The 22,757-nt window shown below is 40.2% G+C and overlaps 1 long non-coding RNA gene across 1 annotated transcript; it reads right to left on the bottom strand.

The window, feature by feature from the left end:
- Positions 1-800: 800 nt before the first annotated feature.
- LOC115835893 lies at positions 801-22,370 on the bottom strand. The gene is made up of 3 exons (XR_004030855.1): positions 22,361-22,370; positions 11,294-11,300; positions 801-929 (listed from the first exon to the last, which is right to left on the bottom strand). It is a non-coding gene; the product is annotated as an uncharacterized LOC115835893 (long non-coding RNA).
- Between the last annotated feature and the right edge of the window lie 387 nt (positions 22,371-22,757).

Here is a 22,757-nt window from a genome sequence, read left to right as displayed (position 1 = left end):
GTAATCCTGCCTTTCTTGAGACAAAAATTTCATAGAAGACAAAAATGGCAACACACCTCTAGATAAAAGCATTGGCAGAGTTCCGATTTAAATGCTGCGTTCCCTTAATGCTCAATTTAAAATGAAACACACAACAACAGAATACACTAAGTGTAATGTTTTTAAGAGAATTAATTAGCAGATCTATACCATTAAAATATTAGCAAAGTATATTTCCATTGAATTACTTAATGTATTCTTATAGTACAGCCAAAAGAGATGCATACATCAATAGCTATCAAAATGTAAATATGGACATATATGGACACATCTGCCTACATCTCTGCCTGTATACTTCCTTCTGCCCCTCTGCTGCTAACCTAGTGAACAAGTCCTGACATACACTGCTCAGAGGTGGCTTAACAATTCCATGTCCAAGATGCATCTTTTCTATCAATTATAACAAACGTATTTACAAATAGGCTAATTCACTAGCTCTGGTTTTTATCATAAGTTTTCACCCCATTCATAAAGCTTAGATGTTGCAAAATAATAACTTTGTCCACAATGAACACAGGCACTTTACTAAAAATGCTCATATAGACCTGTGGTTATCATCTAAAAACATCGTCTAGATATGGAGATACTAGCGAAGAGCCCTTCCCTTCACCCTTCCTCTTCTCCCTCTTCCACCCTCCCAGTGACTAGGTACAGGACATCTAGCTCCAAGAGGTGTACTAACAAAGGTCGCTACCAGAAGACAGGCCTTCCTAAAAACTAACAAAAGGACATTCACAAACGGACTCATTTGCTACATCTATTTTTAACATACTTTGAGCATTAAGACTTATCCTTTAATACACAATATTAACTAAAATGCACATATAGAACAATGGTTAGACCATCTGAACTAATCCCAGGAGCACAGAACCCTTCTCCCTGCATACCTCCTCAGCCCCCCTCCCCCTCCCCCCGCTGCCCCAACCACTCAATGAATAGTCTTCATTCGCTCCTAAGCATCAAGTTTTAACAATTCCATTCCCAAATGCAACCACTCCTAGGAAGTACTGAAAACAAATGCTTAGAGGGGTGTTGCTTAAGCCCTCTACTTTTAACCTATGTTGTGAACTTTTTTTTTTTGAATGGAGTCTCGCTCTGTCTCCAGGCTGGAGTGCAGTGGTGCGATCTCGGCTCACTGCAACCTCTGCCTCCCAAGTTCAAGCGATTCTCCTGCCTCAGCCTCCTGAGTAGCTGGGACTACAGGTGGGCACCACCATGACCAGCTAATTTTTGTATTTTTAGTAGAGACGGGGTGTCACCATGTTGGCCAAGATGGTCTCGATCTCTTGACCTCGTGATCTGCCTGCCTTGGCCTCCCAAGTGCTGGGATTATAGACATGAGCCACTGCGACAGGCCGTTGTGCACTTTTAAACACCTAGAAAGACTAGATGTTTCAAACTGGACTTAAGTTTTCCATTATATACACAGTAGCATTGAATAAATGGTATACATACGTAACACAGACTGTAATTTGAGTGTCTTCTAAATAGGAATATTCTGGCTTAGAACCCTTCCCTTTCCCACCTCTACCAACCCCATGGACAGCTATAAGCCATCTGTAATGCTTAGGGGGGATTTTAACAATTTCACTTCTGTTTTTAAGAAGTCTTCCCTACGAATTTTAACACAAAGTGTACTCAATATATTAGTTTACTAATTCTACTTTTGTCATACACTGGCAACCTCTTAATCAACTAGATGTAAATTAGGACTCCTGTGTCTGCTTATATACACTATATACACAGCACAGTAAATGAAAATGCAGACATAAGGGACAATGGTCAATGTGCCTCCTCATAAACACACTGGACACTGGTAGAAAGCCCTTTGCACTTTGTGCTCCTCCTTTCCCTTGAACCAGCACAAATATGAAAATGTGTACTGCTCAGAGAATTGATCAATTTCCAAGGCAATATTTCATATCAGAAGGATAGCTACAAAATGTGTTATTTACTACCTCTACTTTAACATACTTTGTGCACTTCTAAACATCTAGAAAGACTAGATGTTTCAAATAAGGACTTAAGTTTGTCTGCTATGTACACAGTAGTGTTGAATAAACTACACACATGTAACAATGGTTATATCTGAAAGTGTCTTCTAAATAGGAACATTCTGGTCTAGAACCCTTCATTCCTTCCAACTCCTCTCCACCACCAACCTGGTGGATATAGGCACATGTCACTTAGAGCTGATGTTATCATTTCACTTCCAAAAGTCCTTTTCAGACGACAGCCTTTCTACAAATTTTAACGAAGTGTACAAAATGTGTTAGTTTACTAACTCTACTTCTGTTATACATTGGCAACCTCTTTAATATCTAGAGACTAGATATCATAAAATCAGGACTCATTTGTCCATTATATACACAATATATACAGTATAGCAAAGTTAAATGAAATGCATGTAACAAACATATAGGCAATGGATTAAGATGAAATTTTCTAATAAACAATGGCAAAACACCTTTTGTAATTTCTTCCCTCCCACCTCCCAGGTGGTTCAACAATTCCACTTCCAAACAGCATTTCCCATCAGTTTTTAAAAGTTATTTACAAACTGTTATTCTACTTCCACTTTTAAATACATCAAGCACTTCCAAATTTCTAGAAAGACTAGATATTTCATATAACTTGTCCACTATGTACACAGCACTGTTAAATAAAATTGCACACACATAACAATGGTTATCATCTGAGGTATCTTCTAAATGTGGCATTTTGGCCTTGAATCATTCCCTCCTCTCTTCCTTCCTTCTCTGCCTTCAATCCGGTGGACAAGTACAGGCACGTGTAATGCTTAGAGATGGTTGAACAAATTCCCATGCAAAAATCATTTACAGGAGACAAGTTTTCCTATGAATTTCAACACAAAGCATACAAAATATGATATTTTTACTACTTTATCATACACTGGCAACCTCTTTAACATCTAGAGACTAGAGGTTGAAAAATTAGGACTATCTGTCCATTATACACACTACATACAGAGCAAAACAAAATGCACAAAACATATAGAAAAATGGCATCTGAAAATGTCAAAGTATGTACACACTAGTATATTATCTTTTGCAATTTCTTCCCTCCCACCTCCTCTAAACCACTGAACACATATAGACATTACTACACTGCTCACAAAGGTGGCTTCACAATTCAATTTCCAAAAGTATTTCCTATGAATTTTAGCAAAAAGATATTTACAAAGTGGTATTTATATTTACAAAGAGGTATTACTATCTCTACATTTAACATACATCGGGCACTTCTAAACATCTAGAGAGACTAGATGTTTCAAGTAAGGAGTTAATTTGTCCACTATGTACACAGCAGTCTTGAATAAACTGCAAACATGTAACAACAGTTATAATTTGAAAGAGTCTTCCAAATTTGAACATTCTGGCCTAGAACCCTTCCCATCTCCGTCAACCCAGAAGACATCAAATTTTCAAAAGACAATCTTTCCTAGGACTTGTAAAACCAAATGTACAAAATATATTAGTTTACTAACTCTACTTTTGTCATACACTGGCAACCTCTTTAACATCCAGAAAGACGAGATGTTGTCAATTAGGACTCATCTGTCCTTTAGGTACACTATATACATAGAAAAGTAAAACAAAATGCACAGAGATAAGGATTCATCTTGCCTCGCTGTAAACAGGATGGCATAGAGCTCTCTGCACCTCCCCCTCCTCTCTTCTCCCCTGAAGCACTGCACAAACCCTTTATTTCTTTCTCCTGCCTGATTGCGCTGGCCAGAACTTCCAACATTATATTGAATAGGAGTGGTGAGAGAAGGTATCACTGTCTTGTGTCAGTTTTCAAAGGGAATGCCTCCAGTTTTTGCCTATTGAGTATGATATTGGCTGTGGGTTTGTCATAAATAGCTCTTATTATTTTAAGATACGTCCCATCAATACCTAATTTATTGAGAGTTTTTAGCATGAAGGGCTGTTGGATTTTGTCAAAGGCCTTTTCTGCATCTATTGAGATAATCATGTGGTTTTAGTCTTTGGTTCTGTTTATATGCTAGATTATGTTTATTGATTTGCATATGTTGAACCAGCCTTGCATCCCAGGGATGAAGCCCATTTGATCATGGTGGATAAGCTTTTTGATGTGTTGCTGGATTTGGTTTGCCAGTATTTTACTGAGGATTTTTGCATCGATGTTCATCAAGGATATTGGTCTAAAATTCTCTTTTTTAGTGTGTCTCTGCCAGGCTATGGTATCAGGATGATGCTGGCCTCATAAAATGTGTTAGGGAGGATTCCCTCTTTTTCTATTGATTGGAATAGTTTCAGAAGGAATGGTACCACCTCCTCCTTGTACCTCTGGAAGAATTCGGCTGTGAGTCTGTCTGGACCTGGACTTTTTTTGGCTGGTAAGTTGTTAATTATTGCCTCAATTTCAGAGCCTGTTATTGGTCTATTCAGAGATTCAACTTCTTCCTGGTTTAGTCTTGGGAGGGTGTATGTGTCCAGGAATTTATCCATTTCTTCTAGATTTTCTAGTTTATTTGTGTAGAGGTGTTTACAGTATTCTCTGATGGTAGTTTGTATTTCTGTGGGATCGGTGGTGATATCCCCTTTTTCATTTTTTATGGCATCTATTTGATTCTTCTCTCTTTTATTCTTTATTAGTCTTGCTAGTGGTCTATCAATTTTGTTGATCTTTTCAAAAAACCAGCTCCTGGATTCATTGATTTTTTGAAGGGCTTTTTGTGTCTCTATCTCCTTCAGTTCTGCTCTGATCTTAGTTATTTCTTGCCTTCTGCCAGCTTTTGAATTTGCTCTTGCTTCTCTAGCTCTTTTAATTGCGATGTTAGGGTGTCAATTTTAGATCTTTCCTGCTTTCTCTTGTGGGCATTTAGTGCTATAAATTTCCCTCTACACACTGCTTTGAATGTGTCTCAGAGATTCAGGTATGTTGTGTCTTTGTTCTCGTTGGTTTCAAAGAACATCTTTACTTCTGCCTTCATTTCGTTATTTCCCCAGTAGTCATTCAGGAGCAGGTTGTTCAGTTTCCTTGTAGTTGAACAGTTTTCATGAGTTTCTTAATCCTGAATTCTAGTTTGATTGCATTGTTGTCTGAGAGACAGTTTGTTATAATTTCTCTTCTTTTACATTTTCTGAGGAGAGCTTTACTTCCAACTATGTGGTCAATTTTGGAATAAGTGCGATGTGGTGCTGAGAAGAATGTATATTCTGTTGATTTGGGGTGGAGAGTTCTGTAGATGTCTATTAGTTCCACTTGGTGCAGAGCTGAGTTCAATTCCTGGATATCCTTGTTAACTTTCTATCTCATTGATCTGTCTAATGTTGACAGCGGGGTGTTAAAGTCTCCCATTATTGAGTGGGAGTCTAAGTCTCTTTGCAGGTCTCTAGGGACTTGCTTTATGAATCTGGGTGCTCCTGTATTGGGTGCATATATATTAAGGATAGTTAGCTCCTCTTGTTGAATTGATCCCTTTACCATTATGTAATGGCCTTCTTTGTCTCTTTTGATCTTTGTTGGTTTAAAGTCTGTTTTGTCAGAGATTAGGATTGCAACCCCTGCTTTTTTTTTTGTTTTCCATTTTATTGGTAGATCTTCCTCCATCCCTTTATTTTGAACCTATGTGTTTCTGCACGTGAGATGAGTTTCCTGAATACAGCACACTGATGGGTCTTGACTATCCAAATTGCCAGTCTGTGTCTTTAATTGGAGCATTTAGCCCATTTACATTTAAGGTTAATATTGTTATGTGTGAATTCGATCCTGTCATTATGATGTTAGCTGGTTATTTTGCTCATTAGTTGATCCAGTTTCTTCCTAGCATCAATGGTCTTTACAATTTGTTTTTGCAATGGCTGGTACCAGTTGTTCCTTTCCATGTTTATTGCTTTCTTCAGGAGCTCTTGTAGGGCGGGCCTGGTGGTGACAAAATCTCTCAGCATTTGCTTGTGTGTAAAGGATTTTATTTCTTCTTCACTTATGAAGCTTAGTTTGGCTGGATATGAAATTCTGGGTTGAAAATTCTTTTCCTTAAGAATGTTGAATATTGGCCCCCACTCTCTTCTGGCTTGTAGAGTTTCTGCCGAGGTATCAGCTTTTAGTCTGATGGGCTTCCCTTTGTGGGTAACCCGACCTTTCTGTCTGGCTGCCCTTAACATTTTTTCCTTCATTTCAACTTTGGTGAATCTGACAATTATGTGTCTTGGAGTTGCTCTTCTTGAGGAGTGTCTTTTTGGTGTTCTCTGTATTTCCTGAATTTGAATGTTGGCCTGCCTTTCTAGATTGGGGAAGTTCTCCTGGATAATATCCTGCAGAGGGTTTTCCAACTTGGTTCCATTCTCCCTGTCACTTTCAGGTACACCAATCAGACATAGGTTTGGTCTTTTCACATAGTCCCATATTTCTTAGAAGCTTTGTTCGTTTCCTTTTATTCTTTTTTCTGTAAACTTCTCTTCTTGCTTCATTTAATTCATTCGATCTTCCATCGCTGATACCCTTTCTTCCAGTTGATGGAATCAGCTAGTGAAGCTTGTGCATTCGTCACGTAGTTCTCACGCCATGGTTTTCAGCTCCATCAGGTCATTTAAGGACTTCTCTACAGTGGTTATTCTAGTTAGCCATTCGTCTAATCTTTTTTCAAGGTTTTTATCTTCTTTGCGATGGGTTCAAACTTTCTCCTTCAGCTCGGAGAAGTTTGGTCGTCTGAAGCCTTCTTCTCTCAACTCATCAAAGTCATTCTCCGTCCAGCTTTGTTCCATTGCTGGTGAGGAGCTGCATTCCTTTGGAGGAGGAAAGGTGCTCTGATTTTTAGAATTTTCAGCTTTTCTGCTCTGTTTTTTCCCATCTTTGTGGTTTTACCTACCTTTGGTCTTTGATGATGGTCACGTACAGATGGAGTTTTGGTGTGGATGACCTTTCTGTTTGTTAGTTTTCCTTCTAACAGTCAGGACCCTCAGCTGCAGGTCTGTTGGAGTGTGCCGGAGGTCCATTCCAAACCCTGTTTTCCTGGGTATCAGCAGCGGAGGCTGCAGAACAGCGAATATTGCTGAACAGCAAATGTTGCTGCCTGTTCGTTCTTCTGGAAGTTTCATCTCAGTGGGGTACCTGGCCATGTGAGATGTCAGTCTGTCCCTACTGGGGGGTGCCTCCCAGTTAGGCTACTCGGGGGTCAGGGACCCACTTGAGGAGGCAGTCTGTCCGTTCTCAGATCTCAAACTCCATCCTGGGAGAACCACTACTGTCTTCAAAGCTGTCAGACAGGGACATTTAAGTCTGCAGAAGTTTCTTCTGCCTTTTGTTTGGCTATGCCCTGCCCCCAGAGGTGGAGTCTACAGAGTCAGACAGGCCTCCTTGAGCTGCTGTAGGCTCCACCCAGTTCGAGCTTTCCGGCCGCTTTGTTTACCTACTCAAGCCTTGGCAATGGTGGGCGCCCCTCCCCCAGCCTTGCTGCCACCTTGCAGTTTGATCTCAGACTGCTGTGCTAGCTATGAGCAAGGCTCCGTGGGCATGGGATTTGCCAAGCCAGGCATTGGATATAATCTCCTGGTGTGCTCTTTGCTAAGACCATTGGAAAACACAGCATTAGGGTGGGAGTGACCCGATTTTCCAGATGACATCTGTCACAGCTTTGCTTGGCTATGAAAAGGAATTCCCTGAGCCTTTGTGCTTCCCAGGTGAGGCAATGCCTCACCGTGCTTCAGTTCACACTTGGTGTGCTGCACCCACTGTCTGACAAGCCCCAGTGAGATGAACCTGGTACCTCAGTTGGAAATGCAGAAATCACCCATCTTCTGCATTGCTCACACTAGGAGCTGTAGACTGGAGCTGTTCCTATTCAGCCATCTCGGAACTGCCCCCCTTCATTTTGTATCTTTTTAAAAATTTAACTTTTATTTTAAGTTTGCGGTACATGTGCAGATTTGTTATAGAGGTAGACTTGTGTCACGGGGGTTTGTTGTACAGATTATTTCATCACCCAGGTACTAAGCCTCACCCATTAGTTATTTTTCCCGATCCTCTCTGTCCTCCCACCTTCACCCTCTGATAGGCTCCAGTGTATATTGTTTCCCTGTATGTGTCCATGTGTTCTCATCATTTAGCTCCCATTTATAAAGTAAGAACATGTATTCTGTTCCTGAGTTAGTCTGCTAAAAATAGTGGCCTCCAGCTCCATCCATGTTACTGTAAATGATATTATCTCATTCTTTTTTAGGGCTGTATAGTATTCCATGGTGCATATGTACCACATTTTCTTTATCCAGTCTATCACTGATGGGCATTTGGGTGGATTCTATGTCTTTACTTTTGTGAATAATGGTGCAATAAACATATATATGCATGTGTCTTTATAATAGAACAATTTATATTTCTTTGAGTATAAACCCAGTAATGGAATTGCTGGGTCGAATAGTATTTCTGTTTTTAGGTCCTTGAGGAATTGCCACACTGTCTTCCACAATGATTGAACAATTTACACTCCCACCAACAGTGTATAAGCATTCCTTTTTCTCTGCAACCTCGCCAGCATCTGTTATTTTTTGACTTTTCATTAATAGCTATTCTGACTGGTATAAGACCGTTTTGACTTGCATTTCTCTAATGATCAGTGATGTTGAGCTTTTTAAAATATACTTTTTGGCAGCATGTATGTCTTCTTTTGAAAAGTATCTGTTCATGTCCTTTGCCCATTTTTAATGGAGTTGTTTGGTTTTTGTGTGTGTGTGTCAATTCATTTAAGCTGTAAATTCATTTAATAGATGATGGATATTAGACCTTTGTCATATGCATAGTTTGCAAAAATTTTCTCCCATTCTGTAGGTTGTCTGTTTACTGTGTCAATGGCTTCCTTTGCTGTGCAGAAGCCTTTTAGTTTAATTAGATTCCATTTGTCAATTTTTGCTCTTGTTGCAATTGCTTTTGGTGTCTTCATCATGAAATCTTTGCCTGTTCCTATGTCCAGAATGGTATTACCTAGGTTTCTTCCAGGGTTTTTATAGTTTTTGGTTTTACATTTAAGTCTTGAATCCATCTTGAATTAATTTTTGTATATGGGGTAAGGAAGGGGTCCAGTTTCAATTTTCTGCATATGGCTAGGCAGTTGTCCCGGAATCATTTATTAAATAGGAAATCCTTTCCCCGTTGGTTCTTTTTGTCAGGTCTGTGGAAGATCAGATAGTTGTAGATGTGCAAGCTTATTTCTGGGTTCTCTATTCTGTTCCATGGTGTATTTGTCTGTTTTTGTACCAGTACCTTGCTGTTTTGGTTACTGTAGCCTTGTAATATAGTTTGAAGTCAGGTAACATGATGCCTCCAGCTTTGTTCTTTTTGCTTTGGAATGCCTTGGCTATTCAGACTCGTTTTTGGTTCCATATAAATTTTTAAATAGTTTTTTCTAATTCTGTGCAGAATGTCAATGGTAGTTTAATAGGAATAGCATTAAATCTATAAATTGCATAGGCAGTATGGTCATTTTAATGATATTGATTCTTCCTATCCATAAGCATGAAATGTTTTTCCATTTTTTTTGTGTCACCTCTGATTTCTTTGAGCAGTGTTTTGTAGATCTTGTAGAAATCTTTCACCTCCCTGGTTAGCTGTATACCTCGGTATTTTATAGTCTTTGTGGCAATTGTGAATGGGATTGCATTCCTGATTTGGCTCTTGTTGGTGTATAGGAATGTTAGTGATTTTTGCACACTGATTTTGTATCCTGAGACTTTGCTGAAGTTGTTTATCAGCTTAAGGAGCTTTGGGCTAAGACTGGGATTTCCTAGATATAGGATCATGTCATCTACAAACAGGGATAGTTTGACTTCCTTTCTTCCTATTTGAATGGCTTTCTTTCTCTTGCCTGACTGCCCTGACCAGTACTTCCAATACTATATTGAATAGGAGTGGTGAGAGAGGGCATCCTTGTCTTGTGCTGGTTTTCAAAGTGAGAATTGATGCCTTATATTATACCACACATGTCTAACCTGCCTACCCCAAATCCCTGTAAAATAAATGCATATTTTATAGTGACTTCAATGCAACGTAAACAAAGAAAGATTAGGCCTGAAAGTGGCATTTGCCTTCAAATTGCTTTAACTTCAGTGCTGAAGATGCACATACAATGAAACAAATATTTTGCAAGCCAGAGTTAGATATATGATACCGTCAGTTCAAAAGATGGGCTATGGCCACAGAGGAAGGACCAAGTATTAGTGGGGATGGGTAGACCAGAGAAGGAAGGCTTCAAGGAGGGGGCAGCACTGAGCTATGACTTGAAGCATAAGAATTTCTTAGAGAAGAATGTATATGCAAGTGATCTAAGAGTTCACAGTCAATGCTGGATCCTAGAACACTGTAAGGTTTCTGTGTTGATCTGGATGTGCAGATACTGGGCTAGGTGCTCAGAATACAAGAGGGAAGCCACAAAGTTCCTGCCCTCACAGCACTTACAGTTTGGGGGATACAGACCGACAAGAGTTTGCAATGTAGAGGGCTGAGGGTAAAGTATGGGGTGTGGTGGCCCTGTCTCAGGCAGCCAGAGACACTGAAGATGGGATCTGATGGTTGGATGGGAATGGGCTAGGAAGTACGGGGGCACATGTCGTTAGAGGTCTTGATGTCAGTGGATGACCATTTTGGGGACTAGTGATGATGTGACTCATTTAGAAAGCTGCAGGTTGTTTGCTAGAACATTTCAAGGTGGGCTGGAGCCAGATGGTGAAGTGGGGGAATACATAGGGACAGGACGGATATGGGCCTTGAAGAGCACAATGAGGAGATGGATTGCCCCAAAGCTTGTTCTTGTCTTTGACATTAGCATAAATGTGAATGAAGAATTCCCATTTGGTAAGAGAGATTACAGACTTATGACAAAGGACCCCAGTTGCCACTGTTTTCCATTTCTTGGTCATCATCGAACCCCTCCTCCCTCAGCTCAGCCTCACAAAGCATTCTGAGTTTCTGTCCCTTCTACGTTATTGGTTACACGCAGTCCCCAACATACATTCATCTTTGCACCATATTTCTTTTTTAAAATGGTTATTTTATTTTAGTTTATTTTTTTAAGTTCTGGGGTACATGTGCAGCATGTGCAGGTTTGTTACATGGGTAAACGTTGCACCATGTTTCTTATGCACGAATAACCTTGCAGGAATGGCCTCCTGGAGACGACCAGGCAAGCGACTTCCTTCCCCCTCCCCCAATCCCAGCTCCCATGGCATTCCTTCCCTTTTCTCTCCCCTAATCTTCTCTGAGCTGACGTGAAGACTGCTCACCTCTGCCTCATGGGCATGCTTTTTATCTCACCGTGGGGTAGCTTGGCAAGAGGGGAAGGAGAGGGAACTGGAGAGAGTAAACATCAAGGGCTGTCCTCTGCCTCTGCCTCCTTGGCCTCCCGCGCCAGGCCCTGTCTTCCTGCCCCCTCAGGCCTCCACTTCCTCACCGTGGGTGATAGATGGACCCCTCTGGTAACCTTGGCTTTCAGCTTTCTCTCAAATATCCAGGTCTGCCACTTCAGAATACAAGAGGGAAGCCACAAAGTTCCTGCCCTCACAGCACTTACAGTTTGGGGCATACAGACCGACAAGGGTTTGCAGTGTAGAGGGATGAGGGAGGAAGTGTGAAAGGGGCCATTGCTAGAACATCTGTGTGTGGATTTCATCTTTCTCTATGATATTTCAATGAAAACAGAACGAGGTGCAGAGGAGAGCCTCGTAACCCCAGGTCGGCCTCCCTTTATTATCGTAGATGAATTAGAACCCTTTTAAAAGAAAGCTTGCTTTGAGGATAGAAAAGTAACAGGAAAGCTCTGTGATTATCATTTGTTCCTTAATGGAAAGGTAGTAAAAGTTTTCACCGCTACAGACAGCCAAGCCCTGGGGCCACTGAGACACAAGTGTAGCAGGGGTACACCCCAGAGTTAAGCAGAGTCCCTGTTCTCAGCCTTTCTCATGATGACAATTTATTCTCCCGGGTTTTAGTTGCTAAAGGATCAAATACACTTTAGATCTAGAAGTGAATGAAGAAGTGTGTCTGTAAAAGAACGCTACTGCCACCTCAACAACAAAAAAAAATTTTCCTCCCAGCCTAACATAGGTAGGGCCTGCCATGGTCTTGGTGGTCGACCACTGGGGGGCAGAAGAGGATAAAAGTTTTCCCTAGAAGGTGCCTTGTCGACGGGAGTCATTGGTCTCCCTGGCGCTTTTCCAATTCTCTCTCTGTGATCTCGTTCAGGCTAATTCTCTCAGAGGAGGTTTTAGAGGAAATTACAGTTTGATCTTCCGGGCAGGTCCTCAAAATGTCCTCAGATTCCTGGGGATCACTGAGACCCTTTCAGGAGGTCCTGGAAGTCAAACTATTTTCAGAATAATAACAAGATATTGTCTTTTTTCCCTGGGTTGATACCTGCACCAATGGTGCAAAAGTGATGGTTAAATCTGCCGGTAGCTTAGCACAAATCAAGGTACTGGCACAAAACTCTTCTAACAGTCATTGTATTCTTCACTATCACACACTCACAGTTCAAAAAAAAAACAGCCAGTTTCACCTAGGAATGGCCTTGATCAAGTGGTAAAAGTTATTGATTTTATCAAATCTTGACCCTTGTTTGGATTTATTTCCTTTTACTATTCAATGTGACAGAATGGGAGTACACATAGAACAGTTTTGCTGCATACTGAAGTAGGATAGTTATTCTGAGGAAAAACACTTCTGCAACATATACAAGATTCCCCCCTTTTTGGGCAACATCATTTTTACTTTAAAAAAAAAAACAAACTAAAAACGTGACTGACAGAGAAATTATGGTTTGTCAGACTTCAATATTTGGCTGATGTCTTCTCAAAAATAAAGTGCGCTTATCCCTTTAAGGAAAACAAGTAACTACAGTATGTGTGTCAATGACAAAATTTGAGCTTTCAAGCAAAACTTGGAAATCTAGAAAACTTGTATCTACCACAGTGAGCTTCACAAGTTCTCCATATCTGAGACTTTTCTGATCAATATGATAGTGATATTAATAAATTTGATATTTTTTTATATTGTATAATGAAATGTGTCAAAATGGTGATGATTTGCATAACTCACTGAATAACTATTTTGCCCTACACATAGTAAATTAAAAGATCTATTCAAAGTGTAAGACAATACATGGATTTTAATATAACAGAGTACAAAAAGTTCATTGATATGGTTTCAGATTCCATATTGCTACTAATCTTTCAAAAACTAACATTTCGGTAGTTTGGTTTTTTTTTTTAATTGGCCACAAAAATGTCTGAAAAGCTGTTGAAATACCCCTTCTTTTTGCAACTACTTATCTGTGTGAGGCTGGATTTTCTTATGTCAATCGAAACACTGTAGGGCCTGGCGTGGTGACTCACGCCTGTAATCCCCACACTTTGGGAGGCCGAGGCGGGTGGATTACAAGGTCAGGAGTTCAAGACCAGCTTGGCCAACATGGTGAAACCCCGTCTCTACTAAAAAATACAAAAATTAGCCGGGCGTGGTGGCAGGCATCTGTAATCCCAGCTACTTGGGAGGCTGAGGCAGGAGAATTGCTTGAACCTGGGCAGCAGAGGTTGCAGTGACCCGAGATCGAGCCACTGTACTCCAGCCTGGGTGATAGAGTGAGACTCTGTCTCCAAAAAAAACAAAAACAAAAACAAAAAAGAAAAAAAAAGAAACACTGTATTACAGCCAACCGAGAACAGGAGCAGATATGAGGTTCTGATAGCCACTAACCACTAATTCTACCATGTTTTGAATAAACATTCAGGAAAGTAGGTGTCTTGATTTGTTCCCCTGTCATTTAATTACTACAAATAAACATGACGTCCTCCTTTGTCTACAAACGCTCTTCTTTTGAAAACCAAAGATCTTGATCAGGATAGTTTTACTAGGCAGCCCGCGCTTTGCTAACAGCAATATGATCTATCACTTATGTTGCAAATGTTTTTAGTTTACAAATACTACGCATACATTCCACTCAAATACTCTGAAGTCAAGATGGGATTTGCCCAAGGTTGTGTAGTAAACAGCAGCAGAGTCACTAAAACTCTGTTTTAATGACTTAAGGTCATTTGCTGCCCCATGACACTGCTTGATCTGGAAAATGGCTTCACCTAGGCAGTTTGCCAGAGGGGGGAGTGAAGAAATTAAAGAGGCCAGATAACTTTGCATTTGGTAAAGAATAAATCTGTCTCTCTTAGGCAGGAGTGAAGAGGATGAGATTCTTATGTGTGGTAGGTTATGGGTCTGAACTACAATTCAGATTCTTTTTTTTTTCTTTTTTTTCTTTTTTAGATACGGTCTCTGTTACACAGGCTGGAGTGCAGTGGCACGATCTGGATTCACTGCAGCCTCAACCTCCCAAGTTCAAGCGATCCTCTCATCTCAGCATCTGAGTAGCTGGGACAACAGGCGCCGCACTGCCACGCCCGGTAAATTTTTGCAATTTTTGTAGAGATGGGGTTTCACCATGCTGCCCAGGTTGGTCTCGAACTCCTGGACCTAAGTGTTCCGCCTGGCTCGGTCTCCTGAAGTGTTAGGATTACAGGCATCAGCAATTGTAACCGGCCAAACAATTCAGGTTCTTTTTTGTTTTGAGACGGACTCTTAAATTGATCACCCAGGCTGGAGTGCAGTGGCGCGGTCTCAGCTCACTCCAACCTCTGCCTCCCAGGTTGAAGGGATTCTCGTGCCTCACTCTTGAGTAGCTAGAGTAAGGCTAATTAATTAATTTTTTTTTTTTTTGGTATTTTTAGTAGAGATGGGGTTCCACCATGTTGGCCAGGCTGGTCTCGAACTCCTGGCCTCAGGTGATCCGCCTGCCTCCGCTTCCCAGAGTGCTGGGATTACAAGCGTGAGCCACCGAACCTGGCACATTTGTTACATTTGTAGACAAGCAGGACAAAATGAAGGGAGGGAAGCTGTGTATAGAATGAAAAAGGCGATTCTTCAGGAGTTAAGAGTAGTTTATAGAATCTGTCACCAGTGTCTTTTCCTTGTATTCTGTTTTCCCGTTTCACACATCTCTTTCCTAAAGAGTTGGCAACTTTAACATTTACATTTGCATGGCCCCTCTCAATTTTCAAAGTATTTTCGTAATCATTGTTCACTAAACCTCAGACAGAGCCTTCCCTCTGTGAGGAAAGCTCAGAGTAGGTGCTGTGGGCTCCTGGTGCCTTGGCAAGCAGAAGTATTACAGGAGACAGGCAAGCTGACTCTAGCCTAGTCTGGAGGGTAAGCTGGTAGGATGGGGAGAGCCTACCCCAACTCAGCTGCCCACAGCATCACTACCACCCTCCACTTGGAAGAGGAAGCACCAGAACCCAACGTTCCCCCAGACAAAAAGCCCCAGAGTTTCTGATTCAGTTGGTTAAGGTGAGGCCTGGGAATGTGCATTTCTATCACGTTCCCAACAGATGCTACTGGTCTGGGAACTACACTTTGAGAACCACTGCTTTAATTCATACCATATGTTTGCAGAATTGGTCCACAAACTTGTATGGTAGGTGACACCTGATAAAAGAAAAACTTCATCTGAATTAAATTTAAAGAAGTTTAATTGAGCAATGAACAATTTGCAAATGGGGCAGGACCCAGAGTCACAGCAGATTCACAGAGACTCCAGCACAACCACGTGGTGGAAGAAGACTTATAGACAAAAAAAGGGAAATGACGTACAGAAACCGGAAGTGACGTACAGAACAGCTGGATTGGTTACAGGTTGGCATTTGCCTTATTTGAACACAGTCTGAACACTCAGCAGTGTGTGAGTAGTTGAAGTATGGCTGCTGGGATTGGCCAAGACTCAGCTATTGTTACAGGTGCATACTCCTAAGCTAGGTTTTCAATCTTGTTTATTAAGCTAGGTTACAGTTCATCCACAAGGACTCAAATATAGAATAATGGAGTCCTTCTCAGGCTATATTTATTTTGCTTTAACACACCTATGTCCTTGAAGGAACCCATGAAGAGCCCTTTCATGAAGAGTCTGTTTTGCTGATGAGGAATATGAATAGAAATAAGCAACTTGTCCAAGGTCATGCTGATAGAAATTTGGTAGAGTCCGTCCGAAGTAGACCCATGATCTTCTGATTCCTAAAGGTAGTTCCTAAGGCTGTTAGTCTTTCACAACTTTCTTTAATAGCAGACAGGGGTGATTAGCAGTTGTTATTTGTGAAATGCCTAAGAGTTGATGCCTGGGTTGGCCCTTGAGTTCGTAACTGTGAAAGTAAACCCATTACAACTATTTTTGTTAGTTTGTTTGTTTGTTTGTTTGTTTGAGATGAAGTCTCACTTTGTTGCCCGGGCTGTAGTGCAGTGGCCTGATCTCGGCTCACTGCAACCTCCATCTCCTGAGTTCAAGCAATTCTCCCCCCTCAGCCTCCCAAGTAGCTGGGACTACAGGCGCACGCCACTACGCCCGGCTAATTTTTTTTATTTTTAGTAGAGATGGGGTTTCACCATGTTGGCCAAGCTGGTCTCAATCTCCTGACCTCGTGACCTGCCCGCCTCGGCCTCCCAAAGTACTGGGATTACAGGCATGAGCCATCGCACCTGGCCCCCCATCACAACTATTTTATGGTCCGGGTCCCAGATTTTATTCACCTCTCTACCCCCGCAGCAACCTACACAGTGTTTCCTGCATTCTAGGTGTATTAAATAAATACATGTTGGCTGAGCACAGTGGCTCACACCTGTAATCCCAGCACTTTGGGAGACTGAGGCAGGAGGATTGCTTGAGCCCAGGAGTTTGAGACTAGCCTCAGCAACATAGTGAGACCCCATCTCTAAAAAAATAAGTTGAACCTTTTGCTGAGCATGACCTAATAGCAATGAAAAAAGAATCCTCCCTATTTTTATCCATGACACATTATAGGAGATAAAAATGTCCTTCAGCATACCCGAGATTATCAAGGATAGAAGTACATAAAACATTAAATATCAGCTCTTTAGAATTATATGCCTAAATGCTGTTGGGTTTCCAAAGATAGTGGATTTCAACCCAATTTAATTTTAAAAAATGATGTTTACTCTAAACAAATAACTGTGCTGGGGTTGTAAGTAAGATCTGGTTTCTGACTTACAGGAATTTATTGTCAAGTGGGAAGATGCAGAATATTCATAATTAACTACAATATTACATGAAATAAAATGTGATACCTGCCAAAATAGAGATCTACAGTGCAAAGAGACAAAAAGGTGAGAATTGGCTTTCACTTAGAAGAGTGAATGAAGCATTTGTGGAGGAAATGGTATCTGAACCGAGACTCTAAAGGGTAGGTGGATCTTGCCTGTTAAAGCGAAAGAATCTTCTGGGCAGAGAAAATCACATGGGAAAAGAGATAGGCACAAAGCTTTCTTGGGAGCAGCTACTTTTCCATATGGACTGGGCAGGGCACGCGAGTGAAGTATGAAGTTCAACTGGAATGTCACTGGGAACAGCCAAGGCCAAGAACCATGGAATAGTTTTGAGCCAGGGGAGACATGATCAGGGCTGTGCTGCAGAGAAAGTGGCTGCAGCAGGGAGCAGTGTGGAGGGCAGGGGGAAGCGATAAGAAGAGAGAGGTGAAGAGTTGGAAACCAGTAAGAAGGACACTTCAGAACGTGACATGAGTGAGAGAGTGGGTTTGGGCTCCTCTGTGGTAAACCTCATTTTGAAACTGGTTTCACTCGCTACCCCCTGCAATTTAGGCTTTAAAATAAGACTGTCTTTGGACTTTAGTTTTCTCACCTGTGAAAGGAGAGGGTCGATGCTGGCTCAAGTCGGCCATCTCTGATGGTCTGTGATTCTAAGCATCTTATTTGTCGTCTGCTACAAATCTAATTCTGGACGGCCGAGGTCACTTCTCATCCTTAAAATTTGCTAACATGAATTTGGCGCTGTTTGGTGCTGTTTGCAACTGGAAATCCCACTGATATGGCCGTGATTTGGGGCAGGATTGGGAAGATGAAATCATTGAGTTGGAGTTTATTCCAATTTGCCTTGTTTAAAACTTATTTCAGTTATACCAACTTTTCAAGCATGGCTGAAAAGAGAAAATTTATCTTGCTGGGTTTACAAACTCGGGGGACAGGAAGTAGGTTTCCAACTCTGAACATGTGGTAGGTTACTTAGGTTACTTCTTATAAACACAAGGGTTTTACATCAGGGGCAGAGGCCAGATTTCATGACTATAACTGGAAATCTCAGGGAACAGATGAATCATATATCCCATCACTTCAACCGGAAAGCAAATGTATCCTACTATTAGAGTTTATCTCGAAATGCTTTGGGAAATCTCAGGAGGCTGGAGGAACCCTTAGCTCAAGCCATTTGTGGGATGTGTTGGTCCGGCATAGACTCCAGCCAAAAGACCAAATATTGCCTTTTGTTGTTTCCTGGAGGGAAGGATATGGACAACAATGATCTGGCCATGGGGAAGATTCAAGGGAATAAAAATGAATCATCACCGGCCACCAGGAAGCACCAGGAGCTCTCTAAATGGAATGGAGGCCTCCCATGCCTTGGGTGGGTGAGGTAAAACAATAGCTGGTGGGGAAGACAGAGGCAGAGATAGGGACACTCAGCTTTACTGAGGCTGGCAACCATGGTGAAGGAACTAACCAAAAGAAATATGAGCTTTCTGCTGCCCCAAATTTCAAAAGAAATCACTTCAGGGCTGGTTTCCTGTAGTGTCCCTTAGGGAGCTTATTTTTTTTTTTCTGAGCTGCCCTTGGTGATTTCCTCATCAGCTGCCCCAGCTCTAGTATCCACCATGAGCAATGCCATCTGCATAAAAATGTGGAGAATGTAACCAACTATTCACTCCATGTCCAAAAGGGCTCTGTGAACTATGAGGCTGCACGTGCAGCCTGCTGCACAAAGAGCCTCCAACCAGAAGACTGGAGTGCTAATTGCTGCCCTAGGAAGGAGGGTGGAGGGTGGAGGGACATCTGCAGTCCAGTTCAGGTCCTCAACTGCGGCTTTGGGGGAATTTTAGGCACACCCTGCTAGTTGCTGGACCCTGGGACGTAGGATTTGAGCTGGATTCTTTCTTGTCTTGTCGATATCTGACCAAGTTTGTTTCACTTATGTCCCTTCCCAGTTTTTTTCTAGATATGTAAAAACACATCCCAAATATCGTGTCATCTGTAAAGTCTTCAAAATATATTTCTAGCAGATAAGGAGTTTTAACAAATAACAGTAATACTATTATATGTAACAAAACTAGTAATTTTTTCATCTCACGTAATACCCAGTGATCCACTTTCTTTTGTTGTCCAAAATGTGTCTTTTTTGAAGTTGGCTTGAGTTGGAAACCAAGTAAGATTTATACAAAATACACATTAGTTCCTCTCTTCTTTTCATGCTATTCATTTGTAGAAGAAATCAGATAATAGGTTCTGTAGAATTTCAAGCTTTGGCTTATTGCATTCTCGTGGTGTTTTCCCAAGGAGCCCTTGTGTCCAGATGGTGGTCTTTCAATAACATTTCCCAGTTTTTTATGATTACAGGGTTTTTACTTATTGATTTTATGTTTGTATCTTGTTGTTCCTATGCTGAAAAGCTCAGTTTCTATATTAACATAATTACTTATCAACTTTAGCTTACAACACATATATAGCTTAAAAATAACTGACAATGAGACTACTGAATATAGGTTAAGAGTTCTCTGCAGTACTTCTATGGAGGCAATATCTTCTTTTACATCCCTAAAGATATTTACTATAGTTCCTTTTTGCATTGATGTTTTCCTTTATTTTCTTTATTGTTTCTGTTTCACTTTTCAGTCATTGATAAACCTTGGCTGTTGCTTCAAATATAAATGATTCTAGAACATCAGAATAACTAGTAACAGTAAGATTACTCAAATAAGCACATAAAATCAAAGAAGGTAAGTAAAAATTTTATGATCTAACATTTGAATTGGAAATATCACTATAAACTCATTTTATCTTTTAAAATAAATTTTAAAATGCATATTTCATTGCTCTGTCCCTTGAAAAAGTCTAAAAGGAATGATAACTCAGCAGTAATTAACACAATAAGCATCCAGATTGTGGTTTCTAAATCCTATTCCCCACTAACAGGAACTAGAGCTCTTTGGAAAAATGCTTGATTCCAAGTCTAGGGCAAAAATTAAAAGGTAAGTCTGGAACATTGTTTTGTGTCAAAGAAGAAACAAGAAAGCCTTTCAAAACAAATGGGGTTGTAGTTATCCAATGGGTTCTGCCTGCCCACTGCAGAGACAAAACCCATTCACTGAGACCACAGTATTGTAGTAAAGAAGGAGTTTAATTAATACGAGGCCAGCCATGTAGAAGAATTGGAATTATTCAAGTCAGTCTCCTGAAGGCTCGGAGGTTAGAGCTTTTCAAGGATAGTTTGGTGGGCAGGAGGCTAGGGAATGGGAAATGTTGATTAGTTGGGGATGCAGTCATAGGAGCCTGGAAAATGGTCCTTATGTGCTGAGTCAGCCTCTGGATGGGGGCCCAAGGACCGTTTCAGTCATGAGTCGTGGTCTGGGTAGAGTCAGTCTGTTGCCATAAATGTAAAAGTCAAAAAACATCTCAAAAGGCCAATCTTAGGTTCTACAATAGTGATGTTATCTACAGGAATAATTGGAGAAGTTACAAATCTTGTGACCTCTGGAACAATGGCTGATTATTGTTTAACTATGCCTGTATCTTACCGGAATTCAGGCCCTTCTCATAATCCTAATCTTGTGGTCTTCCATTATTTTTACAAAGGTGGTTTAGTTTTGGCAGTGGCTGTTATCATCCTTGCTTTAAGGTTAAACTATAAACCAAAATCCTCCCAAAGTTAGCTTGACCTATGCCCAGAAATGACAGCTTGGAGGTTAGAAGCAAGATAGAGTCAGCTATGCCAGCCTTCTCTTACTGTCATGACTTTGTAAAGGCAGTTTTAGGGTCATATCAAAAAGATACAAGAACTGCCATTAAGGGGCTCCCACTGGCCAGAAATGGGATAATTTGTGTGTGAGAAAGAATTAAAACACATTAGGTATCTAAAAATTCATGAGTATGTAATAACTTTTAAAATTCCTCTTTGGTCATCTTTGGAGGCTGCTAAAATTACTCAAAAATGTATTGAAAAGGGAAGTATAAAGGATTTATTCTGCCTTTCTTGTATGTACTGTATTTCAGGGTAACCACATTGTTGATGAGGGAAAGCTCTTTATAGGATAATTCCAATGAATAAATGCAGAAGAAATGATAGAATTCGAAAATCACCATTTTGCAATCCCTGTAAAATGAATCTAGGCAACAATTATGAGTTGCTTTTAACCCATTTGCTAATACAGGTTAAAAGCTGACAAAGAACTTCATAATGGAAATATTAGGCTTCTCTCATCAAAACCCACTCACCACTCTTGGTATCATTAAAAGTACAACTGGACCATATAATGATGTTGTGCAGTAGAAAAAAACATACCACCACTTAGAAGTATTTTTGCCTAAAAATCTTATCAAGTCAGTAGGTTTAACTACCAGTTTAAAGAAAACAAAAGAAATAGAACAATTTAAACAAGACTATGAAGATGCAATAAACCAAATCCTGAATGAGATATTCTACAAACCAAATGATCCAGTTTCTCCAAAAAATAAATGCATAAAAAAAGAGGGATAAATTTTTAGAGAATAAAAGATACTTAAGAGATGGAATAACTGATGTCTAGACCTTGTTTAGATCCTGATTTAAACAAACCTACTGTAAAATACATCTTTGAGATAATCAGGGAAATTTGCACATAGACTTAGTATTCAATTATATAGAGAAGTTATTTTAAGTTGTATTACTGTCATAATGGCATGATTGCCAGTTTTAAAAAGTGCTTATTGGTAAAAGATGAATACATATTGATGTATTTACTGGTGAGTTGATATGATGTCCAGGATTTGCTTTAAAATATTCCAGGAAAAAAAAAAATAGGAAGAGAAGAGGTAAAAAAGGAAGAATAGCTTTTTTTTTAAGTGGCAGACTGTTGATTAATTGTTGAAATGGGGTAATAGGTGCATCTGAGTTCGTTGTACTATTCTTTCTAAGTTTGAAAATGTCTATTTTTTTCAAAATAAACATAAAGTTTTCAAAAATAAAGAAAACAGTAAATTCTTGGTGAATAATTAAAAATCTAAATTATTTCTAAATAATAATAATTTAAAAACATGGAAAAAATAAATCTTTGTAATCATAGGGTATGGCAAAAAAGGAAACTGAATATTCAAAAAAAGTTAAATGAGAAAAATTATCTCATGAAGTAACCATCTTTTCTATAGGATGATTTATCTTTATGTTGTCACTACCAATTATCTAGAACCCAGGAACCCTCTCTTCCATATGACTCTGGTAGTACACAGACAAATTTCAATTTTTTTGGGCTTTTTAAAGATGTTCCTTCTGTTTATATTTGTAATGTCATCACCACTTAATCCATGCCATTATGAAATTGCCCTGTGATTAACATGATTTGTGGATTTCAGTTTGTTTAATATGGCTACATATTAGATTTCTTTTTCTTGATGTCACTAAAGGAGGCACCCAAATTGTGTTTGAATCACAGTGTTGGTTGGGGTACAAATCATTCCTTCCAAGCTGGGCTGTTTCCTCTCCATTGGTGGATCCTGGTTTTGTCACTCCATCCCTGACACCACATTAGGGACCCATTTTTCACTCAAGCCTATTACTTATTAGAGTGACCCATCATCTACTTACTACAGTGACG

The sequence above is a fragment of the Nomascus leucogenys genome, chromosome 1a (genome assembly GCF_006542625.1).
Source record: "Nomascus leucogenys isolate Asia chromosome 1a, Asia_NLE_v1, whole genome shotgun sequence".
In the NCBI taxonomy this organism is placed as follows: domain Eukaryota; kingdom Metazoa; phylum Chordata; class Mammalia; order Primates; family Hylobatidae; genus Nomascus; species Nomascus leucogenys.
This window is presented reverse-complemented; position numbering and strand designations above follow the sequence as displayed.